Raw genomic sequence first — 23,501 nt, forward strand, 5'->3', positions numbered from 1 at the left:
ATTTGGTCCTGTTTTGCTTTTTAAGTAAATACTTTTTGTACTATATATACTTTATGACATTAGTAGGGAGTTACAAGTTATGACAAGTTTTAAAATAAAGCACTGCAACATTATCAACATTATGCATAAATTCATTGGAGTCTTTGCCATAAGTCATAAACTATGTATCGTCCACATAAAGTGTACATTTATTAGGGCACAGAAAATGATACAAGTCTTTGATGTAAATGTGAACAGTAGCGGACCCAAGACGGAGCCCTGAGGCACGTTAAAAACGACACACTGTCTTCTGTCAATTAAATATGACCGGATAAGATCCTGAGGATAATCACGGACACCATTTCTGCCAAGCGTCTCCAGAAGCAGGTCATGAGAGACGCAGTCGAAAGCCTTAGAGAGGTCACATAGCGTGAGTGCTGCTTGCCCTGCCTTTTCCAGGCCCTCCACTACGTCTCCGCACAGTGGAGCAGCCGGTCTTAAAACCAAATTGGGAATCACAAATGCATTTTGTTTTTTGAAATAATCGTGGTAATTGATTTTTTAAAAGTGTCCAAATATGGGAACTATTGATATGGGTAGGACATCATTTGGAGAGTTTGTGTTACCTTTTTTAAATATTGGAACCACCCTCGCGACCTTAAGTTGCGCGGGCAAACTTCCACTATCAATACATTTGTTAAATAAAAATGTGAGAGGTGTTACAATGAAATTACAATACAAATAATACTACTAATGTCATAATAGTCATAAGAACTAAATTTTGTCAATACAATTACTCAGCCTAAAACATCGTCTTCTGCCATCCAGTGCAAGAAAAAAGAAAGTTTTATTTGGCATTTTATTCAGGCACTCACTCTGTACTTCAGGACTGCTGTGAAAATATTTATAAATAAGTTTATGTTCTGGCTTTTTAGTTGTATCAGCAATGGTTTTTATCGCTGTTAACTTATTTCTCATTTGCTTTATGTCATTATTAAAGCAATCCACTGGTGACCTTCTTCACTCATATTTTTTAGGGAAAAGTTTTGATTAATCAATAACTGAAGTTTGACAGGTAGAAATTCTCTCATGAAATGTCATTTAAACATTTTTTAATTTTTTCGATTCCTGTACTATTAATTTTTCTTCTAGATATTTGTCTAGTGAAAATTTGTTTTATCTTTTTCATGGAAGTCAGTTGATCATAATGGTCTGATAAACAGGGGTCAATAATACTTGTTTATATAAAGTTTCATCAATATTAGTCACGATATTGTGGATGCAGGTCGCTGTTGTTGACCCTTAGTCACCCAAAATTATAATTTCCCGAAATTTCTCAGAAATGTCATTAAGAAGAGCCTGAAATTGTGAAAAAAATAATTTCTAAGTTTCCATTGCAGGATCTATACAAACCGAATACTAATATATGACTACAGACAATCTCCAACGCGCAGAACTCTGCCTCTACCTCTAAACTCTATCTATCAACATCTATAGACCTGCACTCCACCTCAGCTCGAGCAAACATGCGCACCCCACCATGAATATGCTGTGATTTACAAAAATTAGAAATTAGTTTTTCAATATTAATACCAGCCAAGATATCATAATTCACTATCCAGTGTTCGCTGAAACGCAGAAGGTCAAAGTTATTAGTTTTTAAGAATATATTTATTTCGTCAATTTTGTTAGATATACGTTGAATATTCAGGTGTAGAGCATTCACGTCGACTTTTTTACTTATTTGTGATGCTACTGCACCCTTGAATTTTCCTGTCTCTTGAAAAAAAACTTGTTGATTTTCGTGCCCGCGGACCAGCCTTTAGGATCAATCAGTTTAGAAACGTTTGTATCATACACACCAACTTAGAATGATGCGTATTCATCCTATCTCCTTGAAGACAGTTTTTCACACAACACTTCAGGAAAAGTTGGCTTGAGAAACTCTAACATATCTGCTTTTGTTGTCAAGGGGTGTAGCCGGAACATGTGTAAATTAACTATGTTGCGGGTAGCTTTTATTATGGTGTTGTTGCTAGATAGGCTTTCCTCTGTACGTATTATAGTACGATGCAACTTTTCATTCCTTTTTCTGTATTGAACTTGTTGCCAAGCTTCGTTAGATGGGAGATTATTGCCACTCAGATTAATATATTCATTTAATTTGTGACTTGTAGTAATTTCATTCAGTGCCGCAGAAACCTGCTTCCCGTTTACTTGAATTTCGTGCGGTGATCCATTATGTAAATTAGCTTGTCTGTTGTTCTAGTTGTCTGCCTTAGGCGGCGGTACGGTACCACCACACTTGTATGAGACGGAAATCTCCACATGTTGATGCTGAGACTTGCGGGTGCCATTACTAAATGGCGGTTTTTGTATGTTTTGTGGTTTATGGATTTTATCACTAACTTTTTTCGAAGTAAGGTTACTTAATAATTGATTAAATTCTTGTCACGATTTTATTATAATATCTTGGTTCTCGATTATTAAGTCTTTCTGGTTTAACAGTTTCTCTGTATACTATATGCTGCAAGCTGCATTGGTCAGTATTCAGTATGACTGTAACAGTTTTCGTGCTGTCATTACTCGTATTTAGGTCATCCACGTGGTTGCACTTTATTCACTTATTTGTCACTTTGCCACTAATAGATTTAGCTGCTGCTTCACAAGCAAATCGATAAGTTCGGTTTTCTTAAGTTTATTTAGTTCCGCTGTAATCAGCGGGACATCACTTTCCACTATGCTAGGTCGAACATATTCCATTAACATCATCAGTTTATCATTTACTTCTTTTTCATAGGTATTCCTATATCAGCATGACAACGTTAATATCGGATTAATGAAAAATTCCATACGTATATTATGCTGAGCCAATTGTTGCCCCTGCTAAGTGATAAGATATTTGGAATTATAAAACTCTATTGCTAAAATTGCAGTTTTAGCCAAGGCGCTTGATATATCTTCGAGTTACTAATCACCCAAGTCGTTAAGAAAGAGATTTCATCCGTTTTCTAAAATGCTCGATGCCAATAACCCGATATCACCAATTTCTAGCGGCTTAAAAATGAAATTTGGAATAGGATATCCGAAGTTTGATACTTTTTTGCGTGTACCTTATATTTTTTCTTGCATTAAAATAAGAAGTACTTAATGGTGAATGTGTAGCCATGTTCCGCCTTTTGATCTGCTTTCAAGGCTACATATAAACCGAGCTGCATAAAATGCCATCTCAAAACAACGCCGCTAAAATCCCGTCTCGGAAAATGTGCAGACGTATCCTCTTGCAACGATATAATTGTTTGTTTTGCAGGAAGTTGCGTATTTTTGAAATTGCATTCATAACAGATGCTAAGCCATTGCAAGAGAAAGAAAGAGAGATGTGCCAAAAATATTAAAAAGATAATTAAAACATTATTTTATCAAATAATGTGGCAATGTTGAAATTGTTAAGAATTCGAGTTAGTTCGTAATGGTGGTATATGATTCAACATGTTATTTCATTAAGCATATTATAAAGACCACAAGATATGATTGAAGAACCCTTGGTTGGGAAATGCGGATGATACTACACCTGAACAGAAAAATCGAAAAATTCCTGGTATATTTCAACGGTATACATACAAATAACATGGATTTCTCATATGGTAATTACATGAATCGACAAGCCGAGCCATATTCAAACATGCAACAAATGCACTCTTAATATTGCAGTCAGTGTTGCTTATATACATTAAGAAATACTGCTAAATTTTCAGAAAACTATTACATTTGACAAAATTTCCGGATTCCTCCTGCGTCGGTTTTTGCTTAGTCGAACTTGCTGACGTTTCGTTCATGATCCTTTTGGCTTCTTCAGAGTTTGACTGAAACTGGGGGGTATAAACCCGTCTCGGATGACTGATTCGAATATTGGTGACAGGTAGAGACTCGGGTTAAGATTGTTAGGTTGTTTATAGATTTCTGTAGACTCTCGGATTTTTCGTTGTTAGAAGAATTGATTACATGCAAGAATTTTAGTTTCGTCGAATACAATTTTATTTCTTAAAGTAGTCGTGCAGAAAGAAACTTTTACTGCACTACCACTTTTTCATAGTGTCATTTTCAGCTTCTTAATGCAATGTTTTAGATACTAACCATAAAAGCCAGTACCAAGTTCCGTATTATGTTGCAAAAGATTCCACAACTTTGTATATTATTGCCCAAAATTCAACAGCACCAAGAAGATAACGTATTTTTCAAAGAAACTTCTACAGGCTACTGTATGTAATGCTTTTTACAAAACTTCCGGATTCCTTCGGCGTCGGTTTTTGCTTAGTCGAAATTGCTGACGTTTCGCCAATCATCCTGCTGGCTTTTTCAGAGCTTGACTGAAACTGTTCAGTTCTAGCAACGAAAAATCCGAGAGTCTACAGAAATCTATAAACAACCTAACAATCTTAACCGCGACTCAAGTCTTTACCTGTCACCGATATGGGAATCAGTCATCCGAGACGGTGTTTATGGCCCTCATTTAGCTCCGCCCCCCTCAAACAACATATAAACAGGTACAGAGTAAAATGCGAGCCAGTTTCAGTCAAACTCTGAAGAAGCTAGCAGGAGGATTGGCGAAACATCAGCAATTTCGACTAAGCAAAAACTGACGCCGGAGGAATCCAGAAGTTTTATAAAAAGCAAGATAACGTATTATATTGCGAAAGGATAAACTGCTTTTGTAAAATATTGCCCAAATTTCAACAGCAGCAAAGCAGTTTACTTACTGCTTATCTTTAATCATAACTATTTCATGAAAGTTTTTTTTCTTAATCAAAGATTCTGTCCTTATTACATTTTTTATGGGTTGACAATATACAATAAACAGTTCAAACGCAACTGAATAACATTAATGTTGGAAACAATGGGTATTAAGGGAATAAACGGATATAAGAGCAATTAAGATGACTAACTACAGCAAAGCAGCAAGAAGAAAGACTGAAGAAAAACCATAGATGGAAGAAAATTATTTCCCAAACGGTTAGTTTCTTTATTTTTTTACTTTATCTCATAACATTAATTAATTATTTAAAAAAAAAACATAAGGAAGCCTGCTGAAATGTTCTCAATTACTTTTTTTTAAGTCATGCAGAAACTATAAAAGTCGATCGAAATTTATATCTAAAATCCAAAGTATGAGCAGGATTTCTCAGAGGAAATAACTGGCACACGAAAACTCAATAATTCAACTACAATTTTCACGGCATTTCGTCCCAAAAGGCCCGCAGGCATAACGAACTATAATTATATTTTACCTCGTTCGAATTAAGCCGTTTAGATTTAAGAGCTAATTAGAGAGGACGAATAGGAATGACGGCATTAGCATATTCTAAATCGTTATGCATGGCTAATGTCATTAGTCAAAAACGGAGATGTTTCGATGAAAAGGCGCCGGAACCGTCTTGAGTTAAAGAAAAAGACCTCGCTAATTAGCCTCCAACTCGTTATTCGAGATCGATATTGGGTCGTAAATAAAATCTCCAAATTTCTTTGCCCCGTTGATTTGAAGTTTTACATTCTTGGCCATTGTCGGTATGGTTGTCTCCCACTTGTTGTTGAGGTATTGTTGGAAGTTGGATGTTTAGCCGGTCATGTAAAAGTTTTTTTTTCTGATCCGTTCTCCTTGTACAAAATTTGAATGATAGGCAGAGAAAAAACTTTTGGCTAAGAATTTGGAATGGAAAGTGCGGTACTGTTCTTTATGATTTTCGGAAACTCATTATGTCAACTCCTCGGAGCATCTTTGCGTTACTATGGCACTACGTGTTAGTACTTCTTTACCCTGAATAACTGTTTTGACCATTTTCCTAACATGTTATTTCCCGATGGAGTCTCCAAGGAAGATGTCATTTTTTAGTTCTAATTTGAAATTAAAATAATAACCGTATTTTCTTTATTAACACTATCATTAATCTTATAACTTTTCAGGTATATTCTATGGCTTGTGAGTGAATCAATAGAGGTTAAAGTTATTTAATATAAGTGAAATTTTGGGTCGACCTGCATAATAAATGTTTAGTTTGGACGGTTTCTCTTGGCTAACTCGCTTAATTATTAACGGCACTTCTCCCTGCTATATAAATGATATATGAGGATTCTGAAACTGAGAACTGCTTACATGGTTTCGGAATCGGCAGATAATTAAAGAACCCTTTAAATTATTAACAATTTCTCCCTTTGTTTCGAAAAAATGCGAATTTATTTACGAACTGTTTCATAAATACAAGGACATAATTTTAAGTGTCGAAATGAAATCTTCTCTCTTTGGTATTTTCAAAATTTGAAAAGACATTTTAATGTATCTTGCTAGGGGGAAGCCAAATCAACGACTTAAAACGATGATAAGTGTAAAATGTAAATAAATAAGACGCTATTATGGTTTTCGGTGTCAGCAAACCCCTGTATTTTTAGCTATCGGAACAGATGTTTCGATTTCAAATTACAAAATACAACCTGTTAAGCATTGTGAACTAACCTTTTTGAATACATATGTCACTGCTAATTTGGTTAAGTGGCTAGTTTTTAAACTAACCAGCTAATTAAAGACGTTGGTTAGTATGGAAACTACGGATTTTCTTCAATTATGATGAAAATTTTATTTATTTAGTTTTATTGTTGGCGTTTTAGATACCCACTGTTTACTTTACAAACTTTAAATTAGTTCATTTATGACGCTTAATAATGTTTACTCAATGAGTTTTCAAACTTAAACTAAACAACTTTTTTTTTAAATATTTTTAAGAAGAAAATATTTTTAAATCAAATGTCTTTTAGTAAAAACATTTTAACAAAATACATAAATACAACTGTTTATTAACATAATCTTTGTTTCGGTTGCAGTTACTATTGAACGTTATTCCATAACTACACGTTTACATTTTTGATACACTGGCAGCTTATATGGGTTTCCTTCACACCAGACAATCCTCGTGTATCTATCAATGTAGAGATTTTTCATTGTTAAGTTCTTAACAAGATATTTGAAATAGTTTGTATACTCACCGGCTTATTTATAAACCATCCACTATTTTGTGGAAAACGGTTGATTCCTCCAAGATAACAGAGTATTTAGTTATTTTATCATTGAGCCGGTTAGTTTGAAATATAGTGGAGTAACCAAATTACCTGCAACATGTGTAAATAGAGCGAGGTTTCTTAGAAAGTCGAAGATCATTTTAAGTGTCTCACTCGCACTCATTATTCGCGACATTCAAATTTGAAAAAACTTTGGCGAGTAGGCCGAACTAGCAACTTAAAACCCAACTATCACAAAACTAAACTCCGTGTAGCTATATTCAAAACAATTTTTTTCGCCAACTAGCCTAAACCTTATGTTTCTGAATTTTTTCAGAAACATAACATGCGTCGGTTTTTGCTGAATCGAACTTGCTGACGTTTCGCCAACTCAAACTCATCAGCTGTTGCCGAACCCAATCACGAAACCGGACATAAAATTTTATTCGATGAAACTAAAATTCTTGCATGTAATCAATTCCTCTATTAACGAAAAATCTGAGAGTCTATAGAAATCTATAAACAACCTAACAATCTTGACCGCGACACAGGTCTCTACTGTCACCAATATGGGAATCAGTCATCCGAGACGGTGTTTATGCCCCTGATTAAGCTCCGCCCCCCTCAAACAATATATAAGCAGGTACAGAGTAAAACGCGAACCAGCTTCAGTCAAGCTCTGAAGAAGCCAACAGGATGATTAACGAAACGTCAGCAAGTTCGACTATCCAGAAGTTTTGTAAAAAGTATATAATAAAAATTATACAATTAAGAAATACTTTCAACAACTCAGCGATTGCGAATAAAATCAGCCTTTATACTTACATCGAAATCTTAGTCCAAATAATATCTTAGTTTACCAACATATTTTTGAAAACAGCTAGTAATTTCCGTTTACCAATTTCGAGTGTCCCAGCAGTTAAACTGCGTCCGCCCATCCAAAAAATAAACGATTTTCATCTGATTTTCCACTAAATTCAGGCATCATTTAACCCCGTGCCGAGTTGAATTTATATTTTAGAGTTTCGCACGGTTGCGCCGTTTCCGGTCGGGGGTATACGAGCCGAGGGGGTGCCCCAGATCTGTCGGCCGTGTTCGGATAAGGGTTGGCGTTCGGTTTTCTTAGTCGCGGGCCCGTGATAAATGAAACTACCGCCGCTTAAAGGTAATTTCCTCCGGATAAGTACGTGCCCGCTTTGTAATTTTGTAAATAACCCCTAGCTCTAATATCATTGTTTTTAAAACGAGCCATGTATTCTAAGCGGCGACGATGGTGCCCCATCTGTGCCCCTACCCTTGAATCGGTAGAAAATATTTCCACCCCGCGAAGTTCTTTGCTTCTCAACGCTCATCACTCTTTCTCCTGTTTTCAAAACCATTCGTTTTCACGTAGTCACGCAATGAAAGAAGAAAGTTCATGGAATGTATTTGTAATCCACGATCTGTAACGATGAAAGAATTTGTTGTGCACAATAAAGAAACAATTATGGATTTTGGATCTGGAAATTTTTTGCAACAATAGCAAGGCCCTCGACTGTGGTACCATAAACGGAGACACAACATCTTTGCCCATATTCGTATCTCGACGCCTTCAATTGTCTCCATATTGTTTGAATAAACCTCAAATAACCTCAATCACTGTAAACCTGCGAAAAGTGGCATTCACTCTTTAGGTTTTTTCTGCTGCATGCTTAATTTTTTCTCATTTGAAACCAATAGCAGTCGCTTAATCCTAACACTGACAGGGATATTTGCATCACCTCATGGCGGAGCTTTTTTCAGGAACTTGAAATACAAGAATAAAGGTAGAAAATATGTCTCCTCGGCGAGGCTTTCTCTCGTTCTCAAAAAACTTTTTCTTGAAGCATGGGAGTTATAGGCATATTAGAAGTGGTGATAAATTTTTCAGTAGAAAATATTCGAATTTTTACACAGTGTTCGAAGTGTTTTCGGAGCGCGAGCATTGAAGATGCCAAGTGGGATTTTGGCGAAACGTCTGCAGGATTCCAGTCGGATGCAAGATTTGCAGGATTCCAGTCGGATGCAGGATTCCAGTCGGAGTTCAACGAGCGAACGGATGATATCCCGGAATATAGTGTCATCATATATATATATATATATATATATATATATATATATATATATATATATATATATATATATATATATATATATATATATATATATATATATATATATATATATATATATATATATATATATATATATATATATATATATATATATATATATATATATATATATATAATTCCTGATAATAGCCAAAAACCAAAAGTTTGTATGTTTATGACTCGACAGCAAAGGCGACTGTTTTCTTGACTTCTATGCACTAACAGTTCACCAGCGGAGGGTTACATTAGCAATTAACTTTTCTCTTTAGGTTAGTTTTCTGCCTGAAATTCTGGGAATTGACTTGGAATTTTTTAATTTTGCAAAAAATTTTAAGTGGTCTTTTGAACTGCAATCTAATGTCTTCCTCTAATGCACAAATTTTCAGCGCATATCGGAATCTACTATAGAAGTTGCATCGTTTAAGCAGTCGCTTAATCACCGAAAGTTCGACATAGGCATCTGCCATCGTTCGTAGACATAGTCGAACACTCCGCCAACTAGAAATTTTGTTCGAAGCTTGGAAACTTCCACGTTTCAAAATCTAAGGAATGAATAATTTAGTTTCGAAGGTGGAACGTCGCATGAATTATATTCGAACACGATGGCGGGCGGAATTATTCAAGTAGGCATGTAGGTTTTTGCAAAGGAAAAACGAAACGTTCCGGTATAATAAATAAGTTGCTTCGCTACTAGGGAGAAGAGGCACATCTTCTCGTGCTCAACAATATAACTTTATTGACTACTGATATAAATTTCATTTCCAATCAACTGACTAACGTTGTTCTTTGCTTTGGCACTATCGTCTTATGTGTCGAATCTGCAAAGTCCGTGTCTTTGCATCATATGATAATTCGTGTTTCAATGTTCAGTCGCTCTGTTTCATATTTACATATTGAGTGCGTTTTCCGCCTTCGCCCACTTTATTTCCTTCGAATGAACTCAGTTTTGATTGATATTGCGGCAAAGACTAAAAACTCGTTCCTGTTGCTGTGCCAATATATTACTAAGATAAGAACTTCTTTTAACGATATCAATTTGATTTTTTTTTCTTGAAAATATCATTATGCTCCATAGATCTCATCTTGTTCAATGTTAATTCCCCTTTTCCTTTTGGAGATGCATAGGTTGAGCCGTGGCTTTGGCTGTATCTGTTACTGGCCAAACCCGATAATTTAGAGTTAAACGAGTTCGTTCTTGTCCAAAACCAGTTTATAAAACACGAGAATAGGAGCAAACGCTTACCGAATCTGACCAAAAAATAGTTTTTCCTGCCCCGCGAATTTGTAAGGTAAATAGAAAATTAAAAAATAACCTCACTTTTGGATAGTGTATTCTGTAAAAGAGGCACCAAAAACTCGTTTTTTTAATTAATGAAACAAATATCACAAATACCTGTGATAAATGTGTCTGCTAAGAAAATTTTTATATTTTAGCGTCACTAAAGGGATTTATGTTGTTCTAAAAATATGAAGGTAATTTTAATTTTTTCCGCAATAATTGTATTCCTTAAGCAGTTTTCCAAAGGTAAAGTCTGTTCATAGATATAAGAAAGTGACTAACTGATACGAATTAAGGAAAGACCCGGGCAAGCTGTAAGAATAAAATGTGGTCGAACTGGTCCGTACTTTGCTTAGAATTTAATTATTTGGAGTTTTGTTAGTAAATATACTAATCAATATTTATTTATTTATGTATGTATTTATGTTTAAATCTAAAATAAAATTACAAATTATTTTTATTACCTACTTAAATTACTTGAAATTATTCACATAATATATCAGTATCACTATCGCTATCATCGCCTGTTCTAATTATTATTTGTTCTATATTATTTGCAATATATACGATTGTTCTGCTTTTTTTCTATGTTTAACAGAGTTTGCCCAATTTTGTGGAGGGATGTTCAAAACTTCGGTTTCTATAAGTTTGAGGAGTTAACACGGGGGAAAAACATTGTTACAAAGAATGGCAGATTTCAGTTGGTGCCAAAATGTTCAATGGGATTAAATATACAGTGGTAAGGTGGAAGCCTTAAAACTGTATGCCCTAGATTTTTTGCATAATTATCACAGACGTATTCCTTTTGTAGGTTCAAGCTTTGTAGAACCTCAATTAATTGCTTTTTGGTATAATCTTCGTGAAAATAGATGTCGTTATTATACATGTAGTTTTGGATCTTTAGAGCCAGCATACAAAATAGTTATTCTTTTACCTCTTTTTGATGGCGCGTTTGTTTTACACTTGTGTTGATTACACTTTCATAAGGTGGTTCTGCCACATTTAACACCAGTTTCATCTTTTTCAAGCCTCCTAATTAAGATATCTAATGTAGGCACGGTTTGTTCCCAGTATAACTGGTAAATTTTACGCCGTATTATATCTTGATCACTTTCATCTACACTCAAGAAAATGTCAGCATCCCTTCTTTTTTTCCTCGCTGAAATGGGATTATTCACAATTTTCCATATAGTTGTTGTAATTTTCGTCAATGGGACCGTTTCTTCTAAAGATGCTTGCTTGCTGGCACCACGTTCAATGAGAGTCAAATAGACCTTGTTTATAACTTCCTTAGTGTCAATAGAATAGTGTTTTCTACATTTGGGCGGGAGCATCTCCTGAGATACACTAGACGCGCACATATTTTGCATAATTCGCACACAATTCAACACACGATGTATTACACACGAAATAAGAATGATTACTAATAAACTAATATACTTATATCAAACCAAAGAATATTAGACACAGGAAGGTATAAAATTATTTCCTATTACGGACCACAATTTTACCTGAATTTAAATTCCGAAAGTTTAGGTAATAATCTTGTTGCATTGTATGTTAATGACCACCATTGGATGATCCCATTCAAAAGCAATTGGTCAGTTTCTTATATCTATGAACAGACAATACTCTTGTTTAAAGTAAAAAAAAAAAAGATTTTGGAAGACACATGTTTGTTAACATAACTTACGTTATTTTTTAATATTCTATTTATTTTGAGACTCCATGTATAACTTTGGTTAGTTTTTGCTCTCTTCCTCTGTAAAACTGATAAACCAATTTTGCTTTAGGATAGACTAGTTTGAGAACTTAGAATTCAAACAGCGCTAAAATTCAAATGCCGATATCCAAATTTACGGAGACATCGCTCTGGGGATCGATAAGTCTATCATTACTATATCATCAATCCTTTATGAAAAATTAAGCTCTTCCACGGGACCGACCTGCACCATAAAGCGTCGTCGACTGAATAATATTCCGAGAAATTTGTTTGGTTGGGTCCATTTTGACTTGACTTCATTGCGATTAATATTAGGAGGTCGTTTCTATTTTACTGATGAAAGAAACATGAATAATAGAGGGATGGCTGGTTAGATATAGACTCTTGACCTGCTCAGGTTACTGCTTGAGTGTTGTATTCATGTATCTGTCACACTTTCATAGCCTGTTCCAAGCTAAAGAGACCATCGCATACCAATTAGTGACAGACTGTACGTTTGAAGGGCGACACCCTAAGAAATTAGACACCGAAGACTGTATTTAATATGAATTTTCGGTTGTAGGGTGCATACAAAATTACATTTAAATATATGCACCCTTTCACGAAGTGGAAACTGTCCTATCATAGAAGGCAGACCCTTTTCGACGGTGTCGATAGTTCGATAGAAATTGAAGAAAAATATATTTGTCAGAATATAAAGAATAATATAATGCGTTTTATATTTCCATCGTAGTTTTGCAAAAAACAAATGAGACAGAAATATTTTGCCACATGTTGTGCGAAAATGAGTTTTTGCTCTCCAGATTTACCTACTCGTTAATTATATATTATTTTAACCAGAAACATTTTCTTTAGACTGATAGACGTTACCTGATTTAGATAATTTGCAGCTCTCTGGAATACCAGAAACGCCATATCTTTCCGCATAATTATGTTGATTCCGAAACATGTGACTTTTAATTTCATGTTAAGCTAACTAAGAGTACTGATTATACATGTTAATGGCCGAAGAAAAATTATAGTATAGTATGCAAAACTTCTTCATTCATTCGTGCCAAAACAAACTCGTGACTAAAAGGTTGTTTATCAAAATTATTCCATAATATATCTGGGTATTTTTTTTTTTTCGATAAAGTCGCTGGTAAATGCCAGCGCCAGTCTCTTTAAAGCACTAAGCGCTTTTAATAAATGTAATTAATTAATACTTATTGCGGAACTTTTCAAAAGGCGAATAAAAGAATTTCTAACCTTTTAGTCAACATTGCCTCCTGTTATTCATCCGTGGCACAGTGTCAGGTAACCGATATATCAACTGAACAAATAAAAAGGTACAAGTGATAGAAACAACTTCAAGTGAATACTTATTTGACAAAAATGTCTGCTGTCACTGTGGAAATTCGACATTGGGTGCTCCGAAAATCGAAATGTCGTTTATTCTTATCGGTTCCGACGCGACGCAAACCGACGCGACGCCACGATCGCTTTCCAGGACTTCTGAAAGGGTTATAGAGCATGAAATTTTATTAACGCTCGTCTTTTGACGGCCACGTCAAGGGTTAAAGGGTTCGAAAATTCACGCTATTTGTGTTTCCGTCGGGTCGTTAAAATTGTAGAGCTTTGTTCGGCGAGAAGTAGATTTTTTTCCTTTTTGATGGTTTTGAATCTGTTGAGGCAGTAAACCAAAGTTTTGGGCACATTATTCCTTCAAGCATTATTCTGTCTGTCCTATTTATTTTTACAGCATATCCAATTAAAGCAGTACAAGGTGTTCTGCATATGTTAGTTCAAAGGCTCGATGCTAGGGTATCGGCCGCCCGCGTGCCGCGTGCTTCCTTTCCAGAGAATTGACAAAAACTTAATATTGACATTATAAACTCCTTTGCCTCTATAAGAGGCAAAATACTAAATAAACACAAAAATATTACCTTCGAAATGGAAACGCAAATATAATCTAGTACAAAGGGAGTAAAACTTACTACATAATAATTAATTTTAAACTAATTTTTGTGGATTTCTGAGAAGAAAATTTCTTAATAAATTCTAATTTACTTAAACCTTTTTCGTCTGAAACCGCAGCAACAGGTACAGCGAAAAAAATTATGATGGGATTGCTATATCGTATGTATATATGATGTAAATTAACATCCAAGCCCCAGACTATCATGAGATCATAATTAGAAGCACAACTCGTACAGAAAGCAGAATGTTGAATAGCGCTGACAATTAGAGAAATCTTTAATTTATCGAAGAGATTATGCCAAAAACTGCGCAACAGAAAGCGATCTTTAATTGCTGAAGGTGTGGATCTTTTGCGCATGCGTCACCCCCCAAATTAGGTTGCCACATTGCCGTAATTTTTCTGAAAAAATTAACTAATTTTCAAAAGAACGCAAAATCAGTCTCTGAAATTCGAACATAATTGGCAACGTCAATTGCCATTGTCAGAGAATACCAACAGTCTGTGCCATTGTTATTTACATTTTTGGTGTTTATGATTCTCTCCGTACTTTTTCGTGTTTTTGTGAAAAACTTATTGTATTTGTGGTCAAAACTGTAAGGAAATGAATGTGCATATGTACGGGTAAGTATTGCCTTATGTACAAGTTAATTTAAATGATTTAAAAGTGGTTTTTATAGGACTCCCACCCACAAACCTGAATAATTTGTTCTTACAAGTGTGGCGAATATGTGATTTAACAAACTGCAAGGTACACTTAAATAGCTACATAGGAAAGATGTTTGGGTAATTTGTTTTAGTGTACAAGAATTACAGAAAATATAAGAAAACAATTAAGCTGCAAGTTTTACTAGAACAATCACAAGAAATGCCTCTTGAACATTACAAATCCTTGTAAAACTCAATGTGGAAAAGTTTTGGTTTGTTATCACGCTTGGTGAAAATGAAACTGCCTTTCAGTTGGTCAAAAATTACAGAAATTATTACGGCAGAAAGTGGGGAATTACCAGAATCAGTTCAGCTGCAACAGGAAGGAAATTTTTGAGAATTACCAGGAATTCAAGGCAACTAGTCAAAATTTTGTACACACACAATTTGACACTGATTAAATAGAAACAATAAATACTGATTTTGTAAATCTGCTTGTTGGATTCGGGACAACTTGAGTAGAAAAAATATTATATGCGCAACTTGGGAACAAGAGATCTTGATTAGTCCCCGACTATTTGCCTGGCGCGAGAGTAAGCTTGACCCAAAAGTATCACCTACCTTGCTTGTGTGAATAACAAGTTTTTGGACAAGTTATGGGATTGATTTGTGTTTGTACAGACCGTTTGAACTACTTCCATTTGAAAGAGCGGTGAAAATTTCCCCCATCCTTCAAATTACTTAACAATCGACTAAAGAATAGTCTAGATACAAAATTATAAAATTGCTGAAAGTAACCAATTTTGGTAAGAAATAATTATTTTGTTGATACTTTTTTCTGAATTTAAAGTTCCAAATTTAGACTACTTTTTGTTAAGTCTTTGCGTAATTCTGAGGACGGGTGGTTTTTACCGTTCTTTCGAATGGTAGTAGCCGGTTTTCTTAAAACTAGACCCGAAAACCATTTTTTTTGGCTCCTCTTCAAACTTGACAAAAGAGCACCATAGAGTTTTCTAGAAAGAAGCACCGAAACACGTGATTCCCTTACTTGGTACTGCTTCAAACCATGAATTCTTCTTGCTAATACGTCTCTTCTTAGCTGTTCTCTCTGATGTGCAACATAATCTCATCACCGTTATTGTTCACATTTTCCAAAATAGAGAAATCTTCCTCGTTGAGTTGTTGCAACATTATGAAAAATAAAGCAGCTTAATACACTTTTTGTCTTTTTCCTCGAATTTTGTGTTGCAATACTGGAAAACGCTGCTTCAGTTAACCAAAACACCTTTCTGTTATAACACGTTCTCGAATCTCAGTAGTGACAGCATCTCTGTACGGTGTCATAATCCACAGCGCGAGTCCGTAATCCAAGTCTCCAAGGAGAAGTGCATTCCTTGTATTCTGCTGCATAATAATAAATGTTGGAATTTGTCCATATTCGCGAGTCATGGACGGTCCTCGGTCAAGATGCATCAACATTTGTAAACTCCTCTTGGGCGTTGCACGTTGCCTGTACATTAAGAATCTTTTTCGTGCGTCTAATCAATGGCGCCGATAGCAAAAGAAAAGTTGTACTCTTCTTGCCATTCCAGTTCTCCCTGCAACTGTTCTGCAGTTGCCTAAAACTTTATACATACATTTGATTGAACGAGGTAATTTAAAATTATTTTTTTCTGTTGTATATGCTTAGTTTTATTCATACCAAATGAAGAACCTACTCCAAAATTTTAAAGAAGAAGTGGATACTTAATTTTATTCATATCACCCAGTATAAATGGCTTGCTGGTATGTGGATATAGTGCCAAAAGCTTTAAATTAGTTTGTTTCATCAGTATTTGTAGTAACTTCCCCACACTTCGGGTACCTAAGTACCTAAGTGGCAATTGTAACGGGTGGTTAAATTTCAAGGGCCGATGTTGATTTTGAATAAAACACAAACTATTTAGGAAATTATTGTAATTTTATTTTATTATGATATATTGGTATTACTCAATTATGTATGGAATAAAATATCGGCCAAATGGGCGCCGCGACCACAGCGGCACACCTCCATCCGATGGTCCAAATTCTCGATGACCCTGAGGCATAATGGAGGTTCTATGCCGTTAATGTGCCGAATTATCTCATCCTTTAGCTCTAGAATTGTTGCTGGCTTATAGACGTACACCTTTTCTTTCAAATAACCCCAAAGAAAAAAGTCCAACGGTGTCAAATCACATGATCTTGGCGGCCAATTGACATCGCCATTATGTGAGATAACACGACCATTGAATTTGTTGCGCAAAAGAGCCATTGTTTCGTTAGCTGTGTGGCAAGTGGCACCGCCCTGCTGAAACCACATATCGTCCACATCCATATCTTCCAATTCGGGCCATAAAAAGTTCGTTATCATCTCACGATAGCGAACACCATTCACAGTAACTGCCTGACCGGCCTCATTTTGGAAAAAATACTGCCCGATGATGCCGCCAGCCCATAAACCGCACCAAACAGTCACTCTTTGGGGGTGCATTGGTTTTTCGACAATCACTCTTGGATTCTCATTCGCCCAAATGCGGCAATTCTGTTTATTAACGAATCCACTGAGGTGAAAATGTGCCTCATCACTGAAGATGATTTTCTTCGAAAATTGATCATCCACTGTTGCCATTTCTTGCCACCATTCTGCCCATTCACGACGTTTGGAATGGTCAAGAGGCTTTAGTTCTTGAGCCAATTGCACCTTGTAAGCGTGTAAATGCAAGTCTTTATGCATAATGTTATAATGTTTATCAACGACGAGTGTGAGAGGTGCAATTGTTGGGCACGACGACGAGTTGAAGTGGACGGCTCTTCAGCCACACTATCGCGAACAGCAGCAATATTTTCTGCAGTACGAGCTGTACGAGCATGCACTGGTGTTCTCACATCTTCTACAGACCCGGTTTGCTCGAATTTTTTCACGATTTTTGCGATTGTACGCACATTTGGACGATCAAATTGACCAAAAAAATCACGAAGTGCACGATATGCATTTTGATTTGAACGCTCATTTTCATAATAAGTCTGGATAACTTTAACACGTTGTTGGATTGTGTATCTCTCCATGGTTCAAATTGAGTAAGTCTGAAATAGAGAAATGTCAAATAAAATTCGGAAAAAAACTTGGCGTTTAGGTGTGGTTCACATTCAACATCGGCCCTTACAATTTAACCACCCGTTATTACTTACTTATTTTTTCTACGTCTGTATTTGAAATGTTCATGAAGAATACGACTTTGATTTGATAAACCAAAAACTTGGGACGATTATTGTTTCTTAAACACACATTTGTCCTAAAAAGCTCTTATAGCTCGATTTCATAAAATCTTTCAATATCTCCTCCACCCTTAAGTTCTCTTTAGCCAAACCTCGCCTTTCGAACAAGTTTAAAGCTATCTCGTCGGACAGAAACGCCATTTATCCTTTAAGCGAAATAGATTCGGAACGAAGCAGTCACATGTTGCCATTAGTCTTATTGTTTGATTGACGAGAAGCACCCCCGACTTTAACTTTTGCTATTGGAAATGATGAGCGAAAATGTAAACTAACGGCGTCACACAAACAATAAAAAATAGTTCAGTAATAACGGAGAAGACGTCGGAGAATAATAATTCATTTTAACGCTTACTGTTTGATTCACAAGAGTAATATTTTCAAGACATATTAATAGAACTGTGGACCTGAAATACCATCCCTGTGATGCCATTACATGAGCAATTGGGATTATGTTATACTTGTTTCTTTGTTATTAATTAAGATTGAAACTTTATAGCATTCTGTAAGTGTATACGGTGTTAGTAAAAGGTACCGGGGTGGGTTCTGGAATTATGTATAGTATTATAGTTCGTATTTCCTATATTTACTGCTCTGCTATGGGAGCATTCCCCTCTACATCGCTTATTTAACTTAAATTTTATGCAAAAAAATTATTGCATTATGTGCTAATTAAGGGTGGAGGGTAATTAAATTATATAAAATCGATTATAGCTCTATTAGAGAAAAAATGACTACTTTTCAAATCAAGATTATTCGGTTACAATAGGTCACAATACTTTCAATGATATTTTTACTTTTTTTATAAGGTGGTAATTGTTGTTTTCTTCATTTATCAGGCATTTGTTCAGTTCGTTAATGACCGATAAGTATATTAAGTGAGTGAGTGCTACGACTTACATTTAAAAGTCTTCTATGCTGTTAAAAATTTGCCAATATTGCATATGGGCAAAAAAAACACCTTGTGTTGCCTTATAACCTAAAGGAAAAGAAATGTTCTTCTTTTTTGTTTTGACTTTTGGTGAAATGAATTTGAGATTTTCTTATCAGTATTGCACATTAACTGTCATCCTTTTACTTTTCAAAATTAATGAGAAATTCCAGGTGATTTACATATCACTATTTCTTATCAACATATTTTTGTTTCCAGGTGAGTATCCAATTGACACTGATCCGTCACTATTTGGAAGTTCAGGTACGGTATTGTCGGCATGAATAGCAATCTAATCATTTTACAAAGCGAATAACGGCAGTTAATTTTCTAATGGAATTTGTTGTCTGAATCGATTTAATTTCTGGAGCATACTGCGGAAATTTCCGGTCAGTTAAAAAAATAGTTCAAAATTTACTTTATTAATTAAATTGTTTTCGCTTTGGTATTATCGACGTGATTTTCGCCCTATTTGGAATTGCAAATAATTCAACGTTTTACGTTGTAATTAGTTATCGATTTAACTTTTGTCGTAGTGCCGTTTTGTTGCAGTCGGAACAGATCGCGTCGGCGTACCATTTTCAACATTCTTGCTGGCCATCTCATTTATCTTTAAAGATATTTGTAAAAACAAAAAAGAGGTATACAGAGAATTTCCTTAGCGTTTTGCATTTTTGAGGTCTTTGAAAATATGTTCATTTTAACTAGCCATTACTAGAAACTTTTTCTTATAAAACGTTTTGCGTGGAATTTGTTCGGAATTAGTATACTGGGTCACGCGAAACAGCTATGGGGTCCACTTTATTTGTTGAAGTGTGTAAACATGTAATTTATATACAGTTGTTTTAATGTCCATTAGGGACAATTAACGTTAGATTACGAAAGCAATTCAGAATAAACAGAATTTTGATTTTCAAAATGACTTCCGTTTTTCTAAAGGTCACCTTTCCTGAATTTTGTGAAATATTAAATTGATTTTAAGTTTCATAAAAAAAAAAACCAATCTGATAAGATTCTGAGAACTCAGACGCCACAATATTTACTACTACTGACAGAAACTGACGAAATTATAATAAAAATAAAAGTTCGACAAGGGTGCGTTGTATCTCCACAACTATTCAACGTATATCCGCAGTTTGTTTTTCAGACAGGCGACGAGAAGTGAATATTGGCGGTGGAATTCATTAAATACCTAAGTTTTATTCACGATACAACGATAATTGCAGAGAGTCCAGAAGAACTACAAACACTGGAGGTGCCTAGGGGCTAACCATAAACGACTAATACAAGAATTAGCCTTCAATGTTCACAAACGACCTAACTTGCGCATTAGATTGAGGTTCATAGTTTGGTTAGTATGACTATACAGAGTGGAAGTTCTGAGACGCATCAGACATCAAAGAAAGCTTCTCATCATTAGGAAAGATACGCAAAACAGTTCATATAGGACACATCCTACTCTACAACAAATATTATTTGCTACAAGAAAAATGACTAGTTCCGAAACATTGTGAAGAAAAAGTTGCCACACCAAATTTCCAATAAATCAAATATTGCCAAGCTTTTGTACTGTAATTTAAAAACGAATTTTGAAAACGAATCAAATTATTGAAAATTCATAATTATGAGCGGTGTTATTTAAAGAACTGTATGCAATTACATATTATACATATCCTCAAATAAAATAAAAAAATGACATAGTGCTTCGTCTAACAAACACGATGTTTGATTAGTTTATGTTGGATTGACCTGGCTTCCTGTATTCATTCTAAAAGCGGCACTGAATTCGAAGCAAGTAATTATTCCACCAAAAGTTTTTTTATTATTTTATTATTATAATTATTATTATAAAATATGTTGACACTTAGCACCTACAATTGTAAAAATTCCACCTGAAAAATTGTACCTTTCAAATGAATAGGGCTACGAAAATTCCATCGGCATCATTTTTCACTACAAAAATCAATAGTGCATTTCAGAGAAAATCGCATCTTTCCAGATAGTGAGATCTCGAAAATGACTTACGCTTAAAAATATATTGGTAATTTGTTGATGCACTTAAAACCAAGAAACGTTTTTTTTTCACTTAATGGTAATATCAAGGCCTATTTTAAATTCTTAGTAAAGTCTGTTCATAGATATAAGAAAGTGACTAACTGATACGAATTAAGGAAAGACGCGGGCAAGCTGTAAGAATGAAATATGGCCGAACAGGTCCGTACTTTGCTTAGATTTTAATTATTTGGGGTTTTGTTGGGAAAGATACTAAACAATATTTATTTATTTATGTATGCATTTATGTTTAAATCTAAAATAAAATTACAAATATTTTTATTACCTACTTAAATTACTTATTCACATAATATATCAGTATCACTATCGCTATCATCACCTGTTCTAATTATTATTTGTTCTATATTATTTGCAATATGGATATACGATTGCTCTGCTTTTTGTATATGATTAACAGAATTTGCCCAACTTGGTGGAGGAATGTTAAAAACTTCGGTTTCTATAAGAGTAGATATAATACCTGCGTTCAACAGCAATTTCGGCCGTTTTTACACGTAAATTCCCATAAGAAAATTTAAGGTTCATTGTAGTTGAAATTGGTCCCGGTCAAGGTCATTCGATCCATACCCTCTTAGCACCAACCAACCGTCTCCCTCATAAAATATTCCTTCATCTTTTCCTTCTCGTTCAGTTTCATTGCGGCAACCCAAGATTTATGATTACTTGGTCAATAAAAGGGCATAAAGCCTTTTATTCACAGCAGCAGTCAGCAGCAGCAAAAGAGTGGGGATGACTGAGGCGAATCTCGCGCGTTTTCGCTTTTATAGCCCTCGTTGCGCCACATTTCGCAAGATTGCACAACGTTGCGCAAAGCTGGGCGGTCCGAGAGAGAGAGCAAGCGTGTGCGAGAGAGAGCGACTAATCATGGTGTGGGTATTGCACGCGGATCGCGGGCGTGCAACGAGTGGAACTCGAATACATGGCAACGGTTCCGTGTATTTACCCACATACGATTGGTCGTGTTCGAATTCCATTCGACGCACGCACATGCAACGCTCCATGTGACACGACCAATCGTCGTGTTTGTTTTACACTTATCAGTTGAGTCAACCCAACCCTTTTCGGGGGTATCATAAGTGTCGAACTAGGTTTCATCCAAGTAAATAATTGGCCTTTGTTGTTCTCTGTAAATCCTAATTTTTTCTAGATATTCCAGTCGCCATTTCCGAATTCTAAAAGATTCCATTAAAATTTGCCTTTTGTCAATTTTTTTAAATCTAAAACCCATGTGTTGAATACACTTCCATAATGTAGTTCTGCCACATTTAACACCGGTTTCATCTTGTTCAAGCCTCCTAATTAAGATATCTAATGTAGGCACGCTTTGTTCCTCGTATAACTGGTAAATTTTACGCCGTATTACATCTTGATCACTTTTTCATACAGTTGATGTTGGAATTTTCGTCAATGTGGCCGTTTCTTCTAAAGATGCTAAGAACTAGGTTTCATCCAAGTAAATAATTGGCCTTTGTTGTTCTCTGTAAATCCTAATTTTTTCTAGATATTCCAGTCGCCATTTCCGAATTCTAAAAGATTCCATTAAAATTTGCCTTTTGTCAATTTTTTTAAATCTAAAACCCATGTGTTGAATACACTTCCATAAGGTAGTTCTGCCACATTTAACACCGGTTTCATCTTGTTCAAGCCTCCTAATTAAGATATCTAATGTAGGCACGCTTTGTTCCTCGTATAACTGGTAAATTTTACGCCGTATTATATCTTGATCACTTTTTCATACAGTTGATGTTGGAATTTTCGTCAATGTGGCCGTTTCTTCTAAAGATGCTTGCTTGCTGGCACCACGTTCAATTTGGGCGGGAGCATCTCCTGAGATGCACTAGACTCGCACATATTTTTGCATAATTCGCACACGATTCAACACACGCTGTATTGCACACGAAATAAGAATGATTACTAATATACGTAAACTAAACCAAAGAATATTAGACACAGGTAGGTATAAAATTATTTTCTATTACGGACCACAATTTTACCTGAATTTAAATTCCGAAACTTTAGGTAATAATCTTGTTGCATTGTATGTTAATGACCACCTTTGGATAATCCCATTCAAAAGCAATTGGTCACTTTCTTATATCTATGAACAGACTTTACCCTCCTAATGCTTTAGATATTGATTCTATGATATATTTTTTAAGAGATAACTTAATTGCCTATATAAAATATGTTTTTCTTTATTATGTAGAATATTGTTGAAATCTTTTGTAGTGCTTGTACACTTTTAAAACAAGCCAATTAAATTTATATGTCTCCGAGTGACAAATGTAAAAAAAAATGCTGTTTGATCCGTTGCACGTAACTGTGCCCTGTGCTCTAAGTTAATTACCACCCGTGGTGTTATTAGGGTTCCTCTTCACTATCTAACATCTGGCAGTGTTTGTTGACTCTCGTGCGGTTTAACAATGGCTTTAGACACTCAT

At 35.2% G+C, this 23,501-nt stretch overlaps 1 protein-coding gene across 3 annotated transcripts in view; it reads left to right on the forward strand.

Moving 5' to 3' along the window:
- LOC132702872 (transmembrane protein 132C) overlaps window positions 1-23,501 on the forward strand; it is a 166,099-nt gene that overhangs the window by 42,722 nt on the left and 99,876 nt on the right. The gene's annotated exons all lie outside the window — the stretch shown is intronic.

Source organism: Cylas formicarius, unplaced genomic scaffold (assembly GCF_029955315.1).
Source record: "Cylas formicarius isolate icCylForm1 unplaced genomic scaffold, icCylForm1.1 PGA_scaffold_6__28_contigs__length_40554024, whole genome shotgun sequence".
NCBI classification, from domain to species: domain Eukaryota; kingdom Metazoa; phylum Arthropoda; class Insecta; order Coleoptera; family Brentidae; genus Cylas; species Cylas formicarius.